This window comes from Coloeus monedula (assembly GCF_965178545.1).
Source record: "Coloeus monedula genome assembly, chromosome: 3".
Taxonomy (NCBI): Eukaryota; Metazoa; Chordata; class Aves; order Passeriformes; family Corvidae; genus Coloeus; species Coloeus monedula.
In genome coordinates, this window is record NC_138783.1 from 111,102,839 (window position 1) to 111,127,260 (window position 24,422).

Consider the following 24,422-nt stretch of genomic DNA (forward strand, 5'->3'; position numbering starts at 1 on the left):
GACATGCGCACAGATGATTAAACCACTGAGAAAGGGAACCTTTGCATGTTGTACCAGGAGGGACACAAGCACAGTTTGTAGAGCTCAGGAAATCAAGTTTTAATGAAGACTGCAGTGCACTGCAATGAGCTGCAGCCAGGACTCAGGAGGAAGTCCTCTGCAAAGCATATTCCACACCTCTGCTCTGTTGTTTGTGTTCACTGTGCACAACAGTGCTCTTCTTGGAATGTTTATTTTACTTTTCTGCCTTCATCTAACCCTCAGCCCATTCCCTCAGTCCAATGATCTTAAGAGATTTCCCTGAATTAAAAGCAAAGTCCCAAAGGATAAGGAAGATGATAAATGCCTGCAAGCTCACAGTTCTTCATGGATATTGTGCTAACAATTTGCGTTATCTTGATAAAACCATGCATTAATAAAGCAACAATAAGGAAAGAGAGAGCATTGGCATTCCAATAAACAGAAATGAAGAATAATTATCACAGTTCAATATATTAAAGAATTAAATACTGGGATTCCTTTGGAAAACAAAAAAAAAAGACGTAATGTGAAGAGATAAACAGGTTAGTTTTATTGGGACTGCCTGAGTGACAGAATAAATGTCAGCATGAATCCTGCATTTAGTTCTGTGCCTACAAGAACAAGGCTTTTGCTACTGAATTCAACATATCCAGAGTTTCACAGAATGCATAACCCTCTCTGTGATGCCTAATGAGCAAAGCCATTATTCCTTCTTTTACATTAGGTTCCATTTCGACTTTTTTTTTTTTTTTTAAGATTGTGTATTTCTGACCGCTCGACTCTCCTACAGAGCCTCTGAGGACACCCCAATTTGAGCACAGCTATTCTGGCACAGCAGCCTGGTGAAGATGCAGTGTGAATTCGTTCAAGAGAGGGGTTTCTGTCAATTTGGGTGTTGTTTTGTTTCCCCCTGCAACATTAATCAAGCCAACAAATGCCCTCTCCTTCAGCACAGCTCCATCAGCAAGGGAGCACCATTATTTTCACACTTGCAGCTGAAATTGCTGGCAAAACTCCACAGTGCAGGTCAAATCTGAATAATAGCTGAGGGAAACTATATGACTGATAATAAATAATACATGCTCTGAAAGCCACTGTAACTTATTTGGTTCATCAGATTTAAAGGGACACAGCTGTCCCATGATGGGCTTTCACTCTTCCTGATAATCTGGTTTCTGTGCACTGTGTGTAACCATGCCTGGTAGTAACAGAATAGAAACCATTAGAATGAGTTAATACAGCAGCATTCGCACAGTGTGCATTTCTGATTGCAGCCAGCTCCCTCAGAGCTGCCAAAGAGAAATCTCACAGCTCTAAGAAAGTTTACTATTCACATTACAAGCACCGTCTCAGCAGCCTCCCCTGTGTACAGAATAGGCAGCAGTTCTTAAACTTCATTCCCATGGGCACCTCTACACAGATCCTGCAGGCAGACATGGTTTGGAGAGACTGGAGACAAGCCATCTCCCAGGCAGGAGCTATGCAAAGCTGCTGTCAAGGGGCAAAGCTAATAAACCCTGTGAGAGTGTACCAGCTTGGGCTCAACAACGTGCCAAAACATCAGCTCCCAGTTGACTTAGCATGCGATGAAAGCGGGTACACATCTGCCTGTACAAGACTGAAGGGTGTTTAAATCTCTGGAGCACAGCAAAACTGAAACTTTCTCAATACACTTTGAATATTCAGGACTTAATGAAAATCAGAAGGTCTGCCATTATCAGCGGAATAATGCTTTGCATATTCAGTGATTCATTGCAATACAAGCAGCCGGAATATTACAGACTGGGCTATATATGCTATTAAAAGATCTTGGGTTTGTTATTTTAAGATTATGCAAAATTCAGTTGCTTATGAGGAAATTTCCCGATATCTGGTGCTTGCATAATGCTATTTATTTGTGACAATTTCAGCGCTGATTGGTCACACATACATGAAAATACAGCTAGGGAACCACATTGTTTTTCCTGTGTTATAGAACAGTCCTGTCAGCTTTTTCATTGAACATTCTGTTTTCTCCAGGTTTTAGAGCAGGATCTTGACCTTTATTTGTGGGTTAATATTTTTGTCAGGGAAAAGTCTTTTGCAACCTCATGAAAATCTGTTCAACTGTCCAGTGAGGACAAAATAAAAAAATCTCAGATTGCACATACTTGTAAAGCCTAATTATAAAACTAATTACAGCCCATAACATGGCTGAATTGCTGTAGCTCCTCAGACAGACCAAACCACACGTGCTATCTATGGGAGGTTGTATTTCAGAAAGATTTTGAACCTTCTGCTCGTCTTAATTTGGTGTGCAGTCAGGGACTGCAACATAGTGAAGAAAACTCTCCTCTGTACTTGGGAGGGAATTGACCTCATCTAATTTTAGTGACTTAAATCTTATATTTCTAGGCTACAAAAAAAAAAAAAAAAAGGCAAAGTCCAGTGTATGAAGGCGCTGCTGAGAATTTTAACTTTCTGAAAACCCTCTGGGGATAACTACTTTCCTCCAATGACTAGGAAGATAACCTACAAATCATGGTTAGACTAGATGCCTAGCTTGTAAATAGCTATGGAAAAGCAAGAAGAATCTCACTTTTGGTAAGTTTTGCTTATTTTGTAAATTGAATGGGATGCTGATGTAACTAAATATCTTATAACACAAGTATACTGAGTCCAACTCACGTCTGCTTTCCTGACTTCTGGGACCTTGGCACTGATCTCAGTACTGTTCCCCTAACTGCTGTTGTGTCAGTAATGTAGCTCCCACTGCTGAGCACATTTACCTTCTAATGACTACTGTCTGTGATCAGTCACAATGTTTAAGAGTATAAATCCGCTAAAGCAAATTTGTTCTCCTTAATAGAGTTCGTTTTAATCTTTCTTGAGTTACAACTACAATGGAATTGGGCGATGCATTACCTCGCCTCTTGGAGCTCTGCTATGTCAAAAAAATCCCTTTCCCAGCATGTTACTGCTGATCCCTTACAGTCTTGAAAAACCAAATTCTCAGTTGATCACCAGCTGTTATTTTGTCCTTCTTGTGAGGCATGTAACGTGCTCACTTTTTGACAGAAACATTCACTCATAGCAACTCTGTGACCTCAGAGATTTTTGCTTAACGTCCACAATGCATTTTGTATTTAATGTAATACAAAAAAAATCAACAAACATTTTATCTGTAAACAACTACAGTACAAGTTGTAGATGTTTTCCCATGCCAGTGATTTCCTGAAAGTCTAAAACAAGTAAGGAAAAAAGTAGTTTATTCCCATGTAAAAACCATGGTGATCTGGATATCGGACTGTGTTCAATGCAGCTAACACAGCTGTGAAAAGATGACCATCAAAGGAAATCCCATATCTATCTATAAAGGCCCTGAGTGCAATAATAAACCTTCTTGGCCCTGCCCAGCACCCTTAGGGCCTCCCTCAACCCTATCCATGGCTCAGAAGCCCCATTTCAGCCCAACCCCGGATGCCAGTCCCTGCCCCAGTGATGCCACAATCTTGCTGGTCTCCACTGGGAAATTTTGTTGAGTTGAATAAGGTGTTTGTTCAGACCACCAGTTTAACAGGGAAAAAAAAAACCTATTTAGGTTTTAAATAATAAAAGAATAAAAAGTTTCCAAATGGATGGGAAAATGATGGTGCTGATTTGAACCAAATGTTCATGTGTTTGTTTCTTAATTGGTTTTCTTTGGGAAGAAAAAATCCTCATTTTGCATTCATTAATACTGCTAGGAAGGAACTTAATCTTTCCAAAGGGTTATTAACGTTTCTATGTGTGCAGAATAAATATAACACCACCCCCAATCACAGCCACTCAGCCTCATTAGTGAGACATGCTGGGGATAGCATCTTGGCAAACTCATTAGGAATTTCTTGTTGCAATCAAATTTGTCCTGACTTCAGTTGTCAGGGACATTATAATAAGGAGAACAAAACCTTGTAACTGTTCTTCCCCATTTATTAAATTCTGTACTGAATGCAGCGTCTTTGTTTCACAGAAAACTATCCACAAGGGCTGATGGAGTGTAAAAATGTTTATGCTGAAATGAATTTTATTAGTCAGTGCTGGACATAGATTAGCATTATTTATTTCTTTGGAGTTGCCATGCTGTAACTCTAAGCAACAAACCAGGGATGCAGGAGGATTTTCTCTGTCCTATGAAGCACAGAAAACCCCAATTCTGTGCTTGAGGAACTCCAGGGCCTTCTGTCAGTAGCACAGCTAACCTCTAAGTTTAAGTCATCTCTGTGTTATTGGAGACAAAATACTCCCAAAACCTTTGTGACTTCTGTGTCTCATAAGTCTATTGATGCCAATGCAGAGAGTTCATTTTCACAAGGTGAGTCCCTAAAAATTCACTGCTGCCAGGATGGGTGGGGTCCTGAGGAGCATCAGAGCTGGAATAAGGTAGGGGAGTGGGAATGATGGACCTAATGGTCAGAACTGGGGAAGGGCTGGAGAAAGGAAGGTGGAGAAGGGAGGCCGAGGTACAAAAAAAGGAGAGGAGATCTGGAGGAAGGGGGAGCTAAAAAAAGGTGAAAGATAAAAAGGTGAAGGAAGGGATAAAAAGGTGAAGGAAGCTCTCCTCACAGTCACAGCAATTAGATCAGCTTAGCTGTCCAGGGAACCGAACCTCTAACTTAAGTCTCAAAGTTTGAAAGGATTGGTCGTCTGGAATTACCAGATAGGTGTTTTCCAAAGTGTGCTTGATCTAGAGATTTTAAAGAGGTCAATTTTGAGTCAAAATTTAACTTCTATATGTTTTAAGAACAAACATTTTCACACTCTGAGACCAATCAAATAGATTACTATTTTTTTTGGTGCACATCAAAAATCAGTTAAACCCAACAACTTTCTGTCTTTGTGTGCCTATGTGTAAAACCCAAAGACAAGTTGAGAAGAAACAGATCATTTTGTAGAAAATCATATTCATATTGAGTGGCACAAAGTGAACATAAGGATAAGAAACGTAGTTAACACCTTCCATTGCAATAACTTCAGAAGCCATCTGAAACAAACAAATCTTTTTCTTGAATAATTTGAATTTTAATCTGATAGTTTTCAGCACTAATGATTTGCATGACTTGAACTGAAATCATTAGTCAAATGCAGCTACAATATAAATTCATAAAGAGTTCCCAGAAGAAATCAAAGATGTTTATATATTATCTAAAGCAGGTAATACAAACATTCTTATGAATTTCAAAAGAGTCAAACCTAAGAAAAAATTCATTGACTTTGAATCAGTATTCAACTGTCAAATAAATTACTTCCTATCTGCATATTTTAAATCTTTCATTTAATAATCAGCATATGCTCAAAAGCAATGCAACACAATAGTAATACAAGCCATTTTTAACATGAAAATTGAATATGAAAGCAAGAAATGGAATTTATTTTTACAATTGTGGTTTGCTTAATGGACATACAAAATACAGTATTTCAGACAACAATGCAAATCTGTTTCTTTCCAAGCCAAATATGAATTTGTGCCCCTGCATTGCATTACTGCTGACAAATTGTCCATAACGTGATATAAAGGCAACTTATGGAAGTATTCAAATGTCTGCTTACTTGGCCTGCCTTCAGACTTTCAAAACAAATTCTAAATATGAAAGCTGCTGTACATTTTATTGCTCACTCACAATTTCAAATCAGATTTCAAAGACATATTCAGAGCATTCTGTTAGCAAAAATTAGGATAAAAATCTGATCTTCTTTTTGCTGTAGTGATTTTGGTAAAGTCTCCTTGGTTATTAAGTCCAGATATAGTAACTGAATGCATAACAGCACAAATTTAGTGACTATTTTCCTTGGAGAAACAACAAATGTTCTCAGTTATCAAATATTTTGGATAAAATACTACTAACTATGAAGACCACGTAAACACTTCCTTTTTTGTTAAAAAATTTGATATTTTACTAGCCCTGAGTTGGCAAGGGCCACCTCACAGCTGAAATGTAACAGTTGACAACACACATACTGCTGGAGGGCTGGAAAGCAAAATAAAATGTGTTTGCACAAAATTGCCACTGAATGTTTATAAAATCTTGTTTCCCTTGGCACCATAACAGATAAGAAAAGTACTACAGTAAATCACCAAAGTTGCACTGGGGGAATGATGTGTAACAGCAATGGGTTGGGAAAACGCAGCTGCTCCTTTTGAATGTTACCAGTGGAATTGCTCTAGGTCCACAAAGTCCATTTCTTGGCAGGAAGCTGTACAGGAAACCTCAGAGTTCCCAAACAGAAAACAGAAGCAGGAGCTATTCATAAAGTTTATTGGGTATCTAATTCATCAGGGGTGCACACAACAGCTAAAGACATAAGGCTACATGGTTTTATCACAGATCTGTTTTTTCCCCATCCTGCTCTGAACACCTCACTACAAGATGAAGTGGCATTAAAAAGAGTGCTGGGGTTGTCTTCAATCACTCTGGAAGCCCTCTCTTCTAACAGGTAAGCAGCCTTATCAGGGATACCTCATAGAATCATAAAATACCCTGACTTATAAGGGGCCCACAAGTAAAATTGAGTCCAACTCCTGGCACAGAACAGCCCCAAGAGTCACACCATGGGCCTGAGAGCATTGTCCAAACACTTCTTGAGCTCTGTCAGGCTTGGTGCTGTGATCACTGACTGCCTTGGGAGCCTGTTCCAGTGCCCAACCACCCTCTGGGGGAAGAACCTTTTTCTAAGATCCAACCTAAACCTCTCCAACACAACCTCAGGCCATTCCCTCGCGTCCTGTCACTGTCACCACAGAGCAGACATCAGTGCCTGTCTCTCCTCTCCCCCTCATTGGGAAGTTTTAACTGCAGTGAGGTCCCCCCTCAGTCTCCTCTTCTCCAGGCTGAACAGACCAGGTGCCCTCAGACACTCCCCTTACAGTTTCCCCTCAAGGCCCTTCACCATCCTCATGGCCTCCTTTGGATGCTTTCTAATATCTTTATACCTTTCTTATAATATTGTGCCACAATAGGCATTATGAAAAGGTGTCCAAACAGTCTGTGTAATTCAGGGCTTCTGAATGCCTAAGCATCCCTGGAAAGTAATCTGAGTTCACATATACAATATATGTATGTATACTGCCCAATACACTACTTTTCATTTGTTCCTGTACAACCTCATCCTCTTTTCCAGTTTAGCAAGACTATTGTTCATTCAAATCCTATCCTCAAGCATACTTGCAATTTCTCCACAAATTATCTAACCAGGTAATAAGTATTTTTTCCATTTTATTGCTCCCTAAATGGACCGGGACAACAGAAGAATCCACCAGAAACTCTACTGACAGTGAGATTTTGGTCACTGCTCTCCATGCCTCCTTTGCTCTTCCCTTTCATTAAATACTACAGAAACCATTCCTAGGTCTTCCTCTAATCATTAACATGGTGACCTTTTTTCTTGTTTGCACCCTCTCTGCATATTGCTGCTCTATAACCTTTTGGTTAGATCCCTCACACACACACCATTTTTTCATACTCATCTTCACTCATCTGACAGAGTTTCCTATTTCTGTACTATTTTTTCTTCTCTTTAAGAGCTCATGATTTTGTTAAGATGATTTCTTGTTGGAATCCTGGATTCTGAGAGTTTCAGCCTTTCTTTCAGTGCTGAAAGGCTGAAACTCTCAGAATCCAGGGCTTCAACAGTTTCTTACTAGTTTTCTAAATCCGTTGTGGAGATGAAAACTATGGAATGCTTATCAGAACAGCTTGTAGCACTGACCATTGGGTCCAGCTCCAGTGTGGTCATGAAAAGAAAATGACCTTTCTCAGGGGTGCTGGATATTAAAAAGTAAAAACAATGTGAGAAGGGTGCATATTTAGCTTGAAGGTTAAACTACCTTTCCCCCTGCTCCTGACCACCCACCAGTTATTTGCTAATGTGCTGTTAGCTGTGTAGAAACAAGCTAGCATTATTAAACTCCAATAATCCTCCAGTGTCAGTCTATAAATCCCCCTGGCTATCCAGAAACAATAGTTAAGACATTTTAAAACAGAGAATGAATACATCTGAGTCACTTGCTCTTTGCAGTGCTAAGTAAGATAAGCCAAAGGTGAATGATTACATTCACTGATGCTGATACAGAAGTTTGATTTTTGTGATTCCATGCAGGCCTGGGTGCAGTCCATGGGAAGCCTCTCACTCACTAACGTGTTTCTAATATGTGTCATCTAACTTGGTTCAAAACACAGGACTTGGTCAAGTCCACTGCTATTGTCCTTACCCTTACAAAATTCACATTTCCATGGAGGTGGTCTGGAGAAAGAGGCACAAACCAGATGATGCAGGAAGGTCCTGCTCAAGATCTAGACTGAAACTCTGCTCAGACCAGATTGCTTAAGGTCATGTCCAGATAGAGTTTTAATATCTCAAGGATTGAGCCCCCACAGTCTATCTGGGCAGCCTGTTCCAGTGTTTGACCCTCATTACAAAAAAATAAATTAAATTAAATTTCCCATATTTCAGTTTGTGCCTTTGCCTTTTGTCCTGTCCCCAGGCACCTCTGACAAGAGTCTGGCTTTGTCTTCTATGGGAAAAACACCCCAGCAGATATTTATACACATGGATAAGATTCCCCTGAGCATTCTCTTCTCCAGGCTGAGCAGTCCCAGCTCTCCCAGCCTCTCCAGGCCCTGAATTGTCTCCATGGCCCTTCTCCAGGTGTCTCACCAGGACTCAGGAGAGGGGAAGGATCACACTCCACCAGCTGCTGTGGACACTGCCTGATGTAGACCAAGATGCTTTGCCACAGGGGCACATGGCATGGTCAGCTTGGTGTTCACCAGGACTCCCAGGTGCTTTTCTGCCAAGATGCTTTCCAGGAGGTTGTACAGGACAATTCGTCCCCAGGGGGAGGAATCGTCACTTCCCATTGTTCAGCTTCATGAGACTTCTGCTGGCTCATCCCTCCAGCCTGCCAAGGTCCCTCTGAATGGCAGGACACCCATCTGGTCTGTCAGTCACTCACCCCAAGAGATCTATTCTGCCCAGAAAAGAACTGGGGTCTTCTAATCAAATCTCTCAATTAACAGAATCATAGCACAGCAGAGGGTTTTGTCACCATTGTGTTGTGATGAAATTCAAGACATGTACCTGAGGACTGTACAGAATAAATGTCCTTCTCCTTAGAAATTTATTTACAACCAGAAGGCACAAAGGTCTGCATCTTATAAGATCATGTCAGTGGAATTCTGACAGCATGAAGTAACATACCAAATAAGTCAATTTCCAGTAATTTAAATTTATGTTGCCTTTTATATTTGGGATACCTGCTCTTTTTGTATGTGTGCCTTGTCACTAAATATGTGTATTAGATCTATATTGCCAATACTAAAACAGACTTTAAGAAAAAAAATATGTAGCAATGATTCTATTTTGTTGAGATGTTCTGGAGAGACACTACAAACCACAGAAAGGAAATCTGAGTTGCTGGTGATGTTACAGGGATGCTGAGATTGCTAGAACAGCCCTATTAAATGTAACTGCTTTTTTATTTTTTATATTAAATGGGCTTTCAAAAGTTTTGCATAGTGTTATAAAATAAAAAGTCACTCATCTATTTCCTGTTCTTCTCTTATAAGTGTGGAAATATATTCCAAAGTCACATGGCGGAGTCTAGCAGTGTGAATCTGAAATCACTTATTTCCACAAATACCTTGGGAAATGGAATTTCCCCAGCAGTTTTCAGAGCCTCTTTTAAGAATGGCATTATTTGATCAGCTATTTGTGTTTCTTCTAGATGTTGCGAATATTCTGAATATTCTCACATTCTTATTCAGTAAGAAACAAAGCTACTTGGAAGCCCTGATTAGAAAGTTGCTTATTTTTTGCCCCAGTCAGGATCTGGGCATATAATCTTCAATTCCAAGGTCTACAACTGTCTTAAATAACTTGCAGGTTCATGTCATGTGGTGCTGGGTGGTGGTGGTTTCTAATGTGTAGGGAAGAACTGTACAGCTGAAAGACCCAGTTAGTTCTTAAATATTTCTATTTATTTGTTTCCCTTTTACCTGTTATTTTTTTTCAACACAGAAGAAATTATGAGATACAGGATTAGCCAGGATCAGAAAAATAACCATGGCACTTTCCCTCATGCCATATAGAGGCCACCAATCAAACTAAAAAATACACTATAAAAACAATGGTATAGGACTTATATGCAGATTGCTCTCCATACTGAAGTTACAGAACAGAAATATACTTGCAATTACTTTGTAATATTTGGCTCTGATCAACTGCACACGTGTGTGATCTACAGCAGTTCAGATGAACACCTTCACAGATGCAAAATGGTGCTTTCTGAGCAATTCACAAAACAACTGGAACACACATCAAACCCTGTCAGTGTTTGAGGAGGGAGTGGAGCGAATCATAAATTAATTTTTGAAGGAACAAAGCCATTTAGATGTGAGCAGTCATTCAGAAAACTAAACATTCCAATGTTGCTTTGCTGGAATAATGAAGGATTATAAAAAAATTCAAAATATTTGAGTCGAGTTAATGTATTACACAGTGATATTTAAATGCACTTGAAAACAGCCCAAGAGTGTAGAATTTGTGCATGTGGTGTAAGTTCCCAGAGTGCAGCGGGAGCTGCTTAGTGCAGCAGCAGCATCAGGGTCATGATGAGACATTGAGAACATCGCTCACCAGGGAGTAACTCCCCCCTGACTAAAAGGCACCTTTAGTGGGCTCTAAGAACCTGCTAATTTAGCCCTATGTGGCTGAGAGGATACTGCTCAGTCCAGGTCTCAGGGCTGAGGACTGGAGGGGGGAAATGAATATGCTGGAAAATATCATGCAGTTCCTCACAGCAATCATTGCTTCTTTAGATCCTGCATTCTCGCACTGAGACATCAGAAGTTTCAAAACTACGTGGCAAACTAAAATGAAGGGATAAAAGGAGGAGGGAAAATCTGTGTTGTTTTCTTGTCATCAGACTAACTCCTTCAGTGCTGAAGTTTCTCATTTTTCAGGAGAAGAGGAAAAAGTCACAGAGCAGGAAATAATGGAGTAGTGAGGGCATTGGATCTGCATGTGACACAGCACTTAAGAAGCCTCTTGGCTTTACATTTGTTTGCTTAGCTTGATGGCAAAGAAACAATAAACCAGTTACATTTATGTGAAAAGTGTGGCACCCAGAGAAATGTTCTAGTGCAGGGTACATATTAGCTGTGCAAACACAACGCACAGCATAAACAGGAAAACTCATATGTGAGTTTGAAAGGCAGCACTCACGATAATCCTTGACAGTAAATCACACTTTATTTCTTCCTTTGCCCATTTCAAGCAAGTTCTGTAAGTATCTTTACTCATAACATATTACTCATACAAAAAATAAGAAGGCTTTGTAAGGCATGCTTCCTTTATACATGTACTCTGTGCCTAAATTTAGGGTACATACAACAATATATTTTTCTAGAGTATCCCAGCTATTGTGCTGGGACACAATTCTGCTTCCTCCCATTTTTTAAGTCTTGTCATAACAAGAGCAATAGCTTTCAAACTTCCATCAATGTTCAGCCAAAATCCTTGTTTCTCCCACTCGTCCTCATCCTGCATCCTAAAGATAATTTTTTCACCCCAGAAAAGTCTGGCTGAATTCTCACTTTTGTATCTATTTCTTCATGTTTTAGGAGTAGACCCCCTGAAAGTACCCTGGAGTGAGAAGCAACTGTGTAATTGTCTATGACAATCTTTTCAAAATCAAAAGACTGTTTACTCTTAGAGATGAAAGCAGATATGACCTAAAAATTATATTTTAATATTAATTATATTAAAGCTATTTCTGTACCATGACAGAAGTTGGGAAAAAAATTGAGGTTTGAGACTTTTTTGTGAAAACTGAGAGTCATTCAAACTCTCTAAATTGGAGAGATGGATTTGAAGAGTGGACTGTTGGATAAGAAAATGGTTGGATGGTTGCACCCAGAGGGTGGCAGTCAGTGGCTCAGAGTCCCAATGACACCAGTGACAAGTGGTGTCCCTCAGGGGTCTGTTTTGGGGCCAGCGTTATTTAGTATCTTCATCAATGTCAAAGGCATCAAGTGTACCCTCAGCAACAGGATTTTAGGGCCTTCAGGTGGGTTTACTACTGCTGTTCTCATGAATACTTAAGTATTCATATGAAGTGACACATCTCCAAGAAGTGGGACCCAAACGTTCCTCCCATGTATGCAAAGTAGTAGAATCAGGATTTGAATTCATTTTCAAAAATCCAAGGAAAGTACTTGCACAGCAAAACTATTACCTATACTAAATGGGCTTCTTTCTGTTCAGAAATTCCACCTTGGACAAATAGTTTAAATTTTATTAAACTATATCCTTAACAACAGTAAGATTCCTCAGTGAGTTATACTCAAGTATTGGTCTGTTTATATGCCTCCACTCCTTTCAGCAAGGCTCAATGCAAGTTTTCTCTCTTCCAATATGGCCGTGACATTTCTTGTCCTCTGTTCCCAGTGTTTTCTAACTTTTTCATCGCCCTTTTGAGCTTTTGCCCCTAAGCCCTCACAAACAAACTGTGCAATGCACCTGGAATCAAGGAAGAAAGTGCTGCATATTTATTAAGTTAAATATTGTCTCCTGACCCTTATAAAGAAATTTTTCATCTATTGCCTTTCCTGGTTATTTCCCAACCACCTGCTATTAAGTTAAACAGATATGGTTGAATACTGCATATTCAAACAACCTCTAGCAAGTATTCGTAAATTATTACAGGAAAACTCCCTGCCTTCCAAAGGAAAGCAGATGTAAATTCAATTCTCTTGGAAACCTAACCTCTGATGGTGTGTGCCTCTCTCCATAGGCACTGCTGACCATTTGTTGTCACGGCCTCAACAAACTTTCAAAGAGCAGAGGTATTTTGTCTCCCATTGATTCAAGGGATTGGAGTTTCTAGATTCTGTCAAAGAACTGTCAGGCACATTAATGTAACTTCTTTTGTTTAAAACCTGATGGTCTCAGTGCCAGTTCTCAGCTGACATGTATGGAAGCACTAACTTTTATTACAGGTTAAGATTCATTAAAGAAGCTGAGACATGGCCTGAGCTATTGCAAACTGTGTTTCATCTTTCAGTTCCCTCAACTTCTCTGTGACTAGTGTTACTTCATTCCTTTTTTGCTCACTGTCAGTTGTCTCTTAATAGAAAAGAAAGTTTAAAATACCTGGGATACAGCATAGTAACCCACTAAAAATTTGAGCCACAAAAATTCATATTCATATTGTTCATATTCATAGAATCTGAAGACAGCAGCAATGTAAACTTAAAAAAAAAAAAAAAAAAAAATACCCACTGCATATTTATAGGGAACTTCAATTCCATTTTCACACAATAAATGGTATTTCATGCTCCACACCATTTAGACCTCAATCTCTCTTCTGGCAAGCCAAGCTGTTATTTTTTGTGGATTGTTCCTAAGTCATTTATAATCAGGCCACGGCACCACTGACAACAGCACCTTTGAAGTCAGGTAGGGATTATTAATTTGCTGTGAATTTTCTGAGAAGCTTTATCTTCTTTCCATACACATCCATTAAAAGTCATAGAGGCAAAAATGAAGGTATCTGTCACAAACAAAATTAGGCTATTAAACTCTCTGGTTTCAGATTAATTCTGGGCAGTGCAAAAAGCCAACCAACCTTTACTTTTTAATGTGGAACATGGCATTTTAGGGTTCCTGAAATGCCCCTTCCAGTGCGGGTGAGATCTGAGAGCACTCAAAGGCTCAGACCTCCGGGCAATGAGCCCCACAGCTCCGTGCAGCCACCCTTGGAGAGCACGGAAGAGGAAAATCATTACTTGTGGCACAATTTTTAGCTCTCCATCAAAGATCACAGTTACCAGTGTGTGTGTGTGTCTGTGTGTGTCTTCCCCACAGGAAAAGACTGCGTCTATCTATACAGGTCGGACACTGTGAGGAATTTCTTCACAGAAAGGGTGATGAAATATTGGAACGGGCTGCCCAGGGAGGTGGTGGAGTCACCGTCCCTGGAGGTGTTAAAGGAAAGACTGGACGTGACAGTGCCACGGTCTGGTGACACGGTAGTGTTCGGTCATGGCTTGGACTCGATGATCTCTTAGGTATTTTCCGACCTAATAGATTCTATATTTCCGGGATACAAACCCATACAAACTTTAGGACTGGAAACACCTTGGCGGGGAGGCTCGGTGAGGCCACGGCGGCCGCGCCCGCGTTCCTGACCACCGGGGAGTGCTGAGCCCCGGGCTGCGACCGCGGAGAGCTCCCGATGGAGGGGCGGCTGAAGGGATCACCCTGCCCCGGGGAGGGCGCCGACGGCCGCCCTGCGGGGCCGCTGACCCCCGGGCTGGCTCTGAACAGGGGCACCGGGGCAATGGGCAGCGGAGCACGGGCCAGCGCGGCGGGACACGGGCCAGCACGGCGGGACACGGGCCAGCGCGGCGGGTCACCCTCAGCCTCTCCCCGCCTCACAGCCTCCCTGGGGCTGCCGGGCGCATGCGCGGAGGCGCCACCCGCTTCGCCTGGCGCGCAGCGGGCGTTGGGCAGCGCGGGGCGGCAGCGCTCGGGCACCGCCGGCCCTGCTCCGCACCCGAGCGGCGGCGGTGAGTGCGGGCAGGGGCGGTGAGCGCGGGCAGCGCGGGGTGCGGGCAGCGCGGGGTGCGGGCAGGGGCGGTGAGTGCGGGCAGCGCGGGGTGCGGGCAGGGGCGGTGAGTGCGGGCAGCGCGGGGTGCGGGCAGGAGCGGCGGTGAGTGCGGGCAGCGCGGGGTGAAGTGCGGGCTGGGGCGGTGAGTGTGGGCAGCGCGGGGTGAAGTGCGGGCTGGGGCGGTGAGTGCGGGCAGAGCAGGGTGCGGGCGGGGGCCGCCGGCGGGAAGGAGCTGCCCGGCGCGGGGACCCCTGAGGGGAGGGAGAGGGGAACGCGCTCCACCGCCCTCCGCTCCTCGCCGCGCTCCGGCAGCCGCCCGGTAAACTCTCCTCCAGGGGGTTGTGCCATTTCCAGTTAAGCCGGGGAAGAAAATGTGTGGAGTGTATTGAACAAAGGAAGAATCCTGCGGAATTTCTCTTTTGGAAGAGGTTAGCGACTCTCTCCAAATTAGGCAGCTGGTACATTTTTCTCTGAAGTTTTAAAAAACACCATCCCCCAAAACAAACCCGCAGAGCACAGCCGCAGCCATTCGAAGCTCTCGTATTCCTGTTAAAACTTTTTCCACTGTCGGCAGGGTCACCCAAAGGCCTCGTCTGTGCTGGAGCTGCAGTGGCCTGGACAGGCTGAGGCTGTGGATGCTGGGGTGGGAAGGTGTCTTTGGGAATGAGCCCGACCCTCGGGGGCTCTGGGGGACCTCTGCTAGGCCTGGCGCTGGCAAGGGAGCAGTTCATCCACAGGAAACAGGAGGGGCAGAGGGAGCCTCAGTGTTACCACAGTTGAAGCTGGGATTGAATGTTGCATTGGTTGAGGAGTGAGAGAGCAGGCAGTGATTGGGCTCGTTGGGAACAAAACAGAGAGGAATGAAGCCAGGGAGTAAAGGGAAGCTATAAGCACATGAGAACAGTTGAAAGCATTTCAAGTTTTCATAGAAAAGTCTGAAAAGAGAAGAGGGACAGTTGTGCAGATGTTGGTGTTCCAGACTAAAATCAAGACCTTAAATTTATTACTACTATTCACTGTTACTGAAAAATACCCCTGGTTGTGCTTTTTCTCCTCATTACCACCTTTTGTACCGTCTTCTCCCCCTGCTGGCACCATTGTTGATACAGCAGTGAGGCGGAGTGGCACGGAGCATTACCCGCAGATTCACACTGACCTTTTAAACACTTTTTCTGATTAACCTAGTTAGTAATCACGTCTGTTCCCCATAAGGATGCTTATACTGGCTCAAGGAAACGTGTGGTTGGGAGCAAAAGAGGTTTTTTTTAGTTGTACATAAATAAATAGGTATGCGTGTAGAAGCCCTGTTTTTAATGTACGTGTGTGTATTATACACAGACACACACACACACCTGTGCAAAGGGATTGTGCAACTGGGAGGTTGAACGTCCTGGCCCTTGTGTTGAACAGAGGGAGTGCCATTGATAAAGCAATTGTGGGGGAGGTTTACAAGTGCAAGAGGTGATGAGCAGTCTGAGGAGACTTACCTAGTAAAAGGTGAGTGAGATTGCAAGAGTAGTTCTTGCTGAACCAGGGGAGTGAGATTAGAAGCCAGAGAAGAGAGGACAGGGAACTTCTGTGTGAGAGTACTGAATAGAACAAGAGACTTTTACTTATGTGTTTAGTTTCAGCCATGTCACTTCAACTTCTTTTAGACTAGAAAACTTTATTTTCTAGAACAGATTAGGCTAGAACCTGGGATTCCAACTATCTCTCTTTTCTTGGAACTAGCAAATATCAGAAAATCCCCGGGTGAAACATGGATTATCCTTTTCTCAAGCAAGTTCATCCAGAAATTTGGATGATCAAGGGAATCATCCTTCCATTCCACATGACAGATGTAAGATAAAACTGTGGAGATCAGATCTGGTCCAGGCAGGATCTGATTTTTTTCAGGGTATTCAGAGTTCAGTGTCCTCATTTATGTTAAGTGTACAGGTGCAAATAAATTGAATGTCTGTTCTAAGCCTGTTATGCTTTTGCAAATCAAGCACTCAGATTTTGGGAGAGGCATCCCTAAAATAAAATGTATGTAGTTGGTGTCCACATTGGAACAGCATTTTTAGATAATTTATCTAGAGTCATGAATAAATTATCTGGCAAAAGCAGCATAACATATACTTCAGGACAGTGCTAACTTTAGACTACAGCAGTGTGAACCATTTTTGTTTGCTCTGCCATTTTAAACATTTAAAACCTCCCATTTCCTGTGATCCTCTTGTCCATCATTTTGTTCTGCCTGCCTCTGTGACCTCCCTCACTTGTGATAGTGTAACCTTTTCTGTATTCTTCTGGTGAGGCAGATCACAGGATCAATCAGGTTGAAAAACAACTTACCTGGCTCTTAGGAACAGCTGGACAGGCAGGGAACAAGAGATGTGGTTGGTACCACTTACCCCAAGTTTGAGTACTGGGAAAAAACTAACCCATTTTGCCCCTCTGCTTCCCTCTGCTATTGTTCCAATAAATTTCTTCCCATTTACTCACCAAATAACACCAGATTCCTATAGGCAAGAATTCTAATTTCTTTTTTTTTTTTTTGCACCATCCTGTTAAAAGCTTTTGCTTTCAGTTTCTCAGCTCAATCCTGAACTTTGTTGCTGGTTTTCATCTTGCTCTTTCATGAATTCCCGTCAGCTGTGTTTCCAGGATGCTTTCTGGTCTGGCTGGTGTTTCTTTAATGGTTGTTTTGCTTCAGCCTCCAAAGACAATCCATTTTCTTCTCCCCACCATTGCTTCCTCTCCCCTTCCACTTTATAAACAAAAGCACTTGCAGTGTGCAGTAGAGAACCCTACAGAGCTGGCAAAGGAGTGGCCTGAATGACCTAATGGCTCGTCTGTTCTCCTGCCAGCTGAGTTCAGATGTTGGTAACTATTTGATCTTGTAAAATCTAATCTGACGATACCCAGCCTTTTCCTTGTTTGCCTTTGCTTGTCTTACTGATTCTTGTTAAGTAAAATTTGATACACGTTTGTGAGGTCTGAAATACACTTAACCCATTCTTCTCTTGCTAACAATTTTGATGGTGCTTATTATCAAGTAATATGTGTTTTAATCAAGATTGCTGAATACTATTATTAGAATAGCTACATTTCAAAAGCAAAGCCTGTATTCATACTGAAAGTTAAAGAAATTGCATGCCAGCCACCTAAAATCACACCATGGATTTTGGCTTGCTAAGAAAACTCATCTGTTGAGAGCTCTTTTGTGCCTATTTCAGGCTGTTGCTTATTTTTAATAATGTACAATCATTATGTAAGATAACTTTAAATAAAAGGCGTCTGTTCAGAACTACATTTATAAAATCAGGCAAGAAATACATTTGCACGGCCCAATATATTGGAGTTAGCATCCAGGGCTGAGACTCCTGGATAATGTAGTAGCTCAAGAAGTGTTGCCCATTTTCAAACCAGGAATGCTGCTTTGTGTAAACAGATTATTTTTTTGAGCATAGATGTCTTTACATGAGGGAGAGAGAGACTATCCTGCAATTGCATCTTGAAAGATCTTTGAGATCCCTTGCATTTTACACATTTCATTGTGCATTTTACATATTTCATTGTGCATTTTACCTGCTCAGTGTAGTGTTTCATTTAAAGTATTTGAATCAGCCTTCTCATGTGCTTCTGAAATTACTTTTGAAAGGTAGCGTATCATGTTTGAAAATACTTGACATACTTCCAGTTTTTCATTTTAGTGGTTAGTCTGTACCAATATGATTACTCCAAGAGTGGTCAGATTAAGTGACATTTAAGCTAAAATCCAGAGACACCATGTGAAGTGTAGGATGGGAGTAATTTGTCGTAGTGAAGTATTCATTGTATCACTTGAAACTGCAGAAAATCTGTATTTGCCAGAACTCTAGGGTGGGTGAGATTTTTTTGTTTGTTTGTTTACACCAAGAATTGTGGTAATTCTGGATATTCCTGTGTTGCTGAGCTCTTTGTTTTCCTGTAGTATAACAATGGATGGACCGGTTTCAAGATTCACTTTACAGCAATTCTTCATTAAAATCCCAATTGCTAAATTAACTGCTTACCTGTCTAAACTGTAATATTTATTGTAAGTAGCTGCATTTTTAAATGTTTCCTACTTGGCATTGAAGAATGACTCAAAAAGCGAGAATTTGTTAGGTCACTGGTGTGAAGGCAGTTTATGAAATCCTAGCAGGAAAATTCATAAATAGTGGCTTCATCAGACATGTGAACTTTTGCACCTGGCTGTATCTCTGGATTCAGTGAGCTGTTTACTGACCTTGTGTCCATTCTTCAGCTTTTATTTGCAGACTGTAACTCTTCAAACTATTTATTAAATAAACCTGGGAGGAGAAACAACTTTCTGTTTGTCGTTCTGTCCCTAGTCTATTCTCATGGCTATGGGGAGTGGGGAAGGGTTAAATGAGGTTTCATTGTCAGAATTAGTTAAATCTCCTGCTGGCTTTCCTATAGATTTCTCCCATGGCAGCTGAAATGAGCTCAGTCTGTGATATTTTATTTCAATACTGCTGAGCAGGTCTGAGTATCAGGAATGGAATGGACTCACTGTGCTATTTTCTGTTTGCTGCTGTTGGTTGTCAGAGCTGTGGGCAGCAGCAAAATAAAGGCTTGGCCTATTGAGTGTGCGGCTGCGTAAGCGGCTTAATTGGTCTAAGCTTCTGTCACTGCCTGAAAACACGAGTTCTTCCTTTTCCAATCCATCCTTGCTGGGTTTTGCATTTTGACTGCTTCCCTGGTGTTCTGCAGCCAACTGCATCAGGGAGCTGATCTGTTTTATTTTGAAACAAGCGAGAAAGTGAGAAGGTGAACAAACTCATCTTTTATGAAAAGGCCGCTTAGGGTGAACTGTAAAGAAGTGCCCAACTACAAGCTCATCAGATCTGCAGTTGTCAAAAATGGAAGTATCAAAGCACTTTCACTATGGCTGTTTGTTAGGAACTTTTGGCAAAGGTTTGATCAAAGTTTTCATCTCAATATAAGAAAGAAATTTTTTACAATGTGATCAATCAGTCACTGGAACACCCTCCCCAAGAACATGGTGGAGTCCCCATAACTAGAGGGGTTTTTTTGCAATTGGGCAGGGTGCTGGATAAACTCATCAGGGCTTCCTTTCCCACAAAAAGTTGGACCAGACAATCTTTTGACATTCCTTCCAGCCTGGGCTGCTCTATGGTTCTACAAAACCTTTTGTGTGGGTCAAGTGGTCTACACCAGAAATACCAAAGGTGGAGATGCACCTGCTGATGGACAGCATGTCTCCAATGACTTCTGCAGCATATAACATATGTGAATGAATTACCAGACCTAAAAAATATCAGTGGTGTATTTTTTGCATTAGAAGACTCCTCCACATTTTCTGTGTGGTGGAGTAGGTGTTCAGCTTTGTGGGGTAATAGGGGAATACCCATTTAAATCTTCCAAGAACAAAATGTTAGACATGTTAGATTCTGTAGAGGATCTGTCAGTTACGAATGAAGTTTTCAACAGCTAATTTCATTTTAATTCTGTGTATGCATTTGATACAACTAAGATAAATTACATCTTCAAATACATATAATTGCACACACAAATTTGAGACATTAATTTGGCATGTGAGTTTTAGGAACGTCAATGTGAACGTACTCTGAATTGTTTTTGTTATGTGCAATTTGTGCTTCCTACTCAGGCAGAATGGGTGTTGTACTCTGTCACTTCATATGGAGGAGATCAACAGTAGAATTATTGGTTTAGTTTTGGGAGCTGCTCTAGTGTTTTTACAATGCTTGAAAGTACAAAAAAATTCTTTGTAAGTATGACCTGATACTGGTAGGTATGCATTTATGCTGCATGATTGATCAGTTGTGATTTAGAGCTTTACTGTGATACTTATTTCTTCATAAATGACTGTTTGAATTAGATGCTAGTTCATCTTCCAGTGTTTTCTCCAGTTATGATGTTCAGAATGCCTCCATCCTCTAGACCAGTGTGCTTCCTTTAGGAAAACTTCCATGAATTTAAGGATTTCTGCTGCTCCATGGAAGTGACCATGAATAAAATTGTTGGACTAGAGGTCACAAGGGATGCAAAACTAGCTCCCTGAGAGGTTGACTTTGGTGGGAGATACAGTCTGGAAAGTTCATATTTCCTTTCTGTGGCTGCCCTGGAGAGCAGAGGGGCAGAGGAGGAGGGAGGTCAGTGGGTGAGGGACAAAGCTGAAGTGCAGAGCACAGAACTGCATCAGCCACATCGGGGGTCTGATCCCCGGGAAAGGGTGGGTGGCAGTGGCTGGAAAGGAGGAGAAATTCCTTGACTCTTTTTCAAGGCTGAAGCCAAAACATCATGTTTTACTATACCCCAAAAGTGTAAATGAGCTGGAGTACTTTTGTGTGTAGGTGCAATCAAGTGCAATGCAGTAAAATAATGTGTACATCTTCACATATTTGGAAATTCAGGTAAAGGTGATGTGAGGAATAATGGATGTGGGTGTTGAGAGAGGGAAGTAAGAGTATTTAGTATTTTAAACTTACATTATTTTTTTTTTCCTGGTTTGTAGGGCTTTTTATCCTTCTGTTTTACTTCAGCTGCTCTGTGGACTCTTGTGTACAACTTTCTGTATGCACTCTCTTTGCAATTCCCCAGTGTGACAGAAAACTTAATAAAGTCTCTAAAGCAGTTGTGCCTCATTATCTTTTGCCTAGGTACCATATAATTCAATAAGATGAAATATGTGTTTATGACTCTTTCATAACTTGTCTTCAATTTGATTTTTGGTTGACTGGAAAATCCTATTAAAACATGCTCTGAAATGTTGTCATATATGCATTGCTTCAGGGGAGGACAGGCAGGGTGGAAATTTATATTAAAGCATGCTGATGGTGCATGAATACTTGGAAGAGAAGGCTTTGTTTGCATATTTCTGTAGCTTAGTTTAGTACTTCACAAAGGAATTACTTTTTATTGGTTTGGGGTTAATTTTTCTAAATTAAGTGGGGTGTTAGACATTGGCCTACAAAACAAGTGCTAAATGCAGTTGCTGTACAGGGCAGAATGTTGCCTCATCACAGAAAAACAAAATAAACTTCATGAAGTAGTAGTCTTCTGTTTGTTATAAAATTATTGCATGCAAAATAAAGATGCCAATGTGCAATTATCCAGGTTCCTTTTTACTGCAAAAATGCACATTCTGAGATCTAGACTCTTTCTGGGTTTTTTTAATAGCTGCTTGAAAACTACTGGTACTTTGGAGGGAAACTGACTTTTAGAAGTAGCTATTGCTGCTTGCCTTTCACAATATTGTAATAATTCCAAGAAAAACTTCAGTGAGTTGAGGAAAACCTTTTTCAAATGTATGGAATTGTTAGGTCTCTCTTTTTCTGTGAAAACAGCAGACTTGAATATTGGATTCAGATTAATGCAGTTGGAGGCTGAATCTTGTACAGCCAGTTTGTGTTATTGGAAAATCTGTAAAGGTATTATTGGTGACACTTGGGTCATGGTTTTGCTTTATAAGCTGTGTTGGGGAAGAAAGTATCTGTAAGAGTTTCAGAGCAGGATAAATGGTACCTTGTTAACTTTGATCTTGTGACCTTTTCTGAACGGACAAACACTGTACCTGCAATGAAATTACACTTTTGTGAATGGACTGTGCCCAGAGACTGTTCTTTGGCCCTTCTCTCTCATGTCTGGAAGGTATGATCTAAAATTTTTTTTTTAAAGTACTTTTACTTTTTTTTCCCTTCCCTACCTAACCTATATATGCTTTTAAAAGGCAGAAAACACTGTTGTACTCTTTCTACTTATCCTGAATTCTTTGATGTGTTGATTAGGGAGACCAGAGGCAGTGTGAAAGGGTGATTGTAGGTAGGGAGTAGGATCTTTAAAGAGGCCACTTGCCGTCTATCAACTCAATTTCTGGTTTTGTCATGGTATTATGTGCTGATATTTACTCCCCTGGTCCTAATCCAGTTTTAAACCACTTTGGAGAGGAACTGGATGTAGTTACCCATTCTGTACTGGTCACTGGACTTCTTTTCTCCTTTTACAGCCAGGTAGTTACCAATAAAAGCTACATCTGAAGAATTGTGTTCCAGTAATCACCAAATCCCACCCTCATTTATTGATTCCCTTTTTATTTGTTTTCATCTATTTCTACTTTTGTCCTGAACAGCATCCTATGGCAGCAAGTTCCATGAATTATACACTATGTGAAATTTCAGGTCCTTTGATTTATTTACGTCTGTGTCAGCTGAGGTCAGTGGATACCCTCCAGTTTCTCATGTGAGAAGTAATGGTTGGCTGCAATGAGTTGCAGGTGTTACAGTTAGATCAGCTGAATGTCTGTCTTCTCTGAACTGAGAGGTTTGTTATACACTGATGATTTAAACACAAAGGATATTTTTCTTCTTTCCAAATAAATAGCAATATGTAATTTTTAATCCATTTTCAGCTGAAGTTGAGAGCTGCTGGCTATTGCTCAGTTTGTTGTCTGTAAAGCATCAGGAGATGGTCTGAACTACAAAATCAAAGTTGGCTTGTTCGTAATCTGCAGAACAGATGCAAATGTTTCATTTGTATGAAAACGGGGACAGAATAGGGGAGGAAAATAAAATGAGTGCACGTTCAAAGCTCCTAATTTAGGGAAGCTGTGAGTGAAAACATGCTGTAAAGAAAACATTCTGCAGCATTCTGATACTGTAGATGTGGGTTCATGTGGGTTTTTTTCTTAAAAAGTTCTAGCGGGTCCATTGATTATTTTATCTTAGTATAAATTTAAAAAAATACATGATAGATATTCAATAAGCAGCTGTCACTTTACTAGTATAACATAGGATTTTATCAACACATCATTTAACACTTCAGCCACCTGTAAATGTGTAGCAAAGGGATTGTGTACTTTCTCTGGCTTATTATGTATTGACTTTGTGTGTTACTTTATGATTTTAGAAGCTGGTAACATTTTGGAGAGGAAGTTATTGAAAATATCGGTAGTGGTGATCTTGAGCTGGATGTTAATTTTCTAGTCTGTAACTGCCAATTTCCAGTCCTTGGGGGGGGGAAGGAAGAAGGTGCTTTTTTTGTTTGGGGAGGTGAGGGCCGGCTAGGTTGTCTCATAATTCCTGGATTAGCTGTCTCTCTGTGTCTCTTTTTGTGGTATTTCTGAGAAACCACTCCTGTATTCAGATCTTTAGCCTTAGACTGGACCCTGTGGTGTCCTGTGTATTAGCAGTATTTAATTTCCATGCCAAGAACATAACTTTTGAAGACAAGAGACAAGCAAATAGACTGCTTCAGAAATCTCTTTGACTGTGGCGAGATTTTTTATTTTTGAGAGGTTTTATTGTTTGGTTTGTTTTTTAGTTTGAGGGAGAGCTTCACATTACCTTTGTTTTTGTCAACTTATTTATCAGAGTAATTTTGTAGCTTCACAGAAAGTTCTTCCCAAACATTCACTATCACCCCATAACAACCTTGGGCTCTTTACTGAGGAATCATTTATATAGATCTTCCTTCCTCAGCTTCTTACTGCTGTGAGTGTGCTCATACAGTGCCTGTTGAGTGTATCTGCAGTAGCATTTTGGTTCAGATTAGGAATCTCCCAATTGTCACTACTTACTGTGCTTTGGTTTGCATTGCAAAAACATTTCAAAACACTCAGACTGAGCTATTGTTGGATGCAGGTAAACCAGAAGATAAACTCCAAGAGCTGCAGTCCCACTGCCAGACAGTGCTCAGCTCATGAAAGCAAATTAGAGCTACCCCAAAAGTAAAATTCTTGACCTCTTTTGTGTAAGTGTTG

The 24,422-nt window shown here is 41.1% G+C and overlaps 1 protein-coding gene across 1 annotated transcript in view; it reads left to right on the plus strand.

The window, feature by feature from the left end:
• Positions 1-14,555: 14,555 nt before the first annotated feature.
• Positions 14,556-24,422, plus strand: part of PRRG1 (proline rich and Gla domain 1) — a 30,906-nt gene continuing 21,039 nt past the window's right edge. Inside the window, exon 1 of the mRNA XM_082277655.1 lies at positions 14,556-14,609. The gene's annotated coding sequence lies outside the window, so the exon portion shown is untranslated. The remainder of the gene's footprint in view (positions 14,610-24,422) is intronic.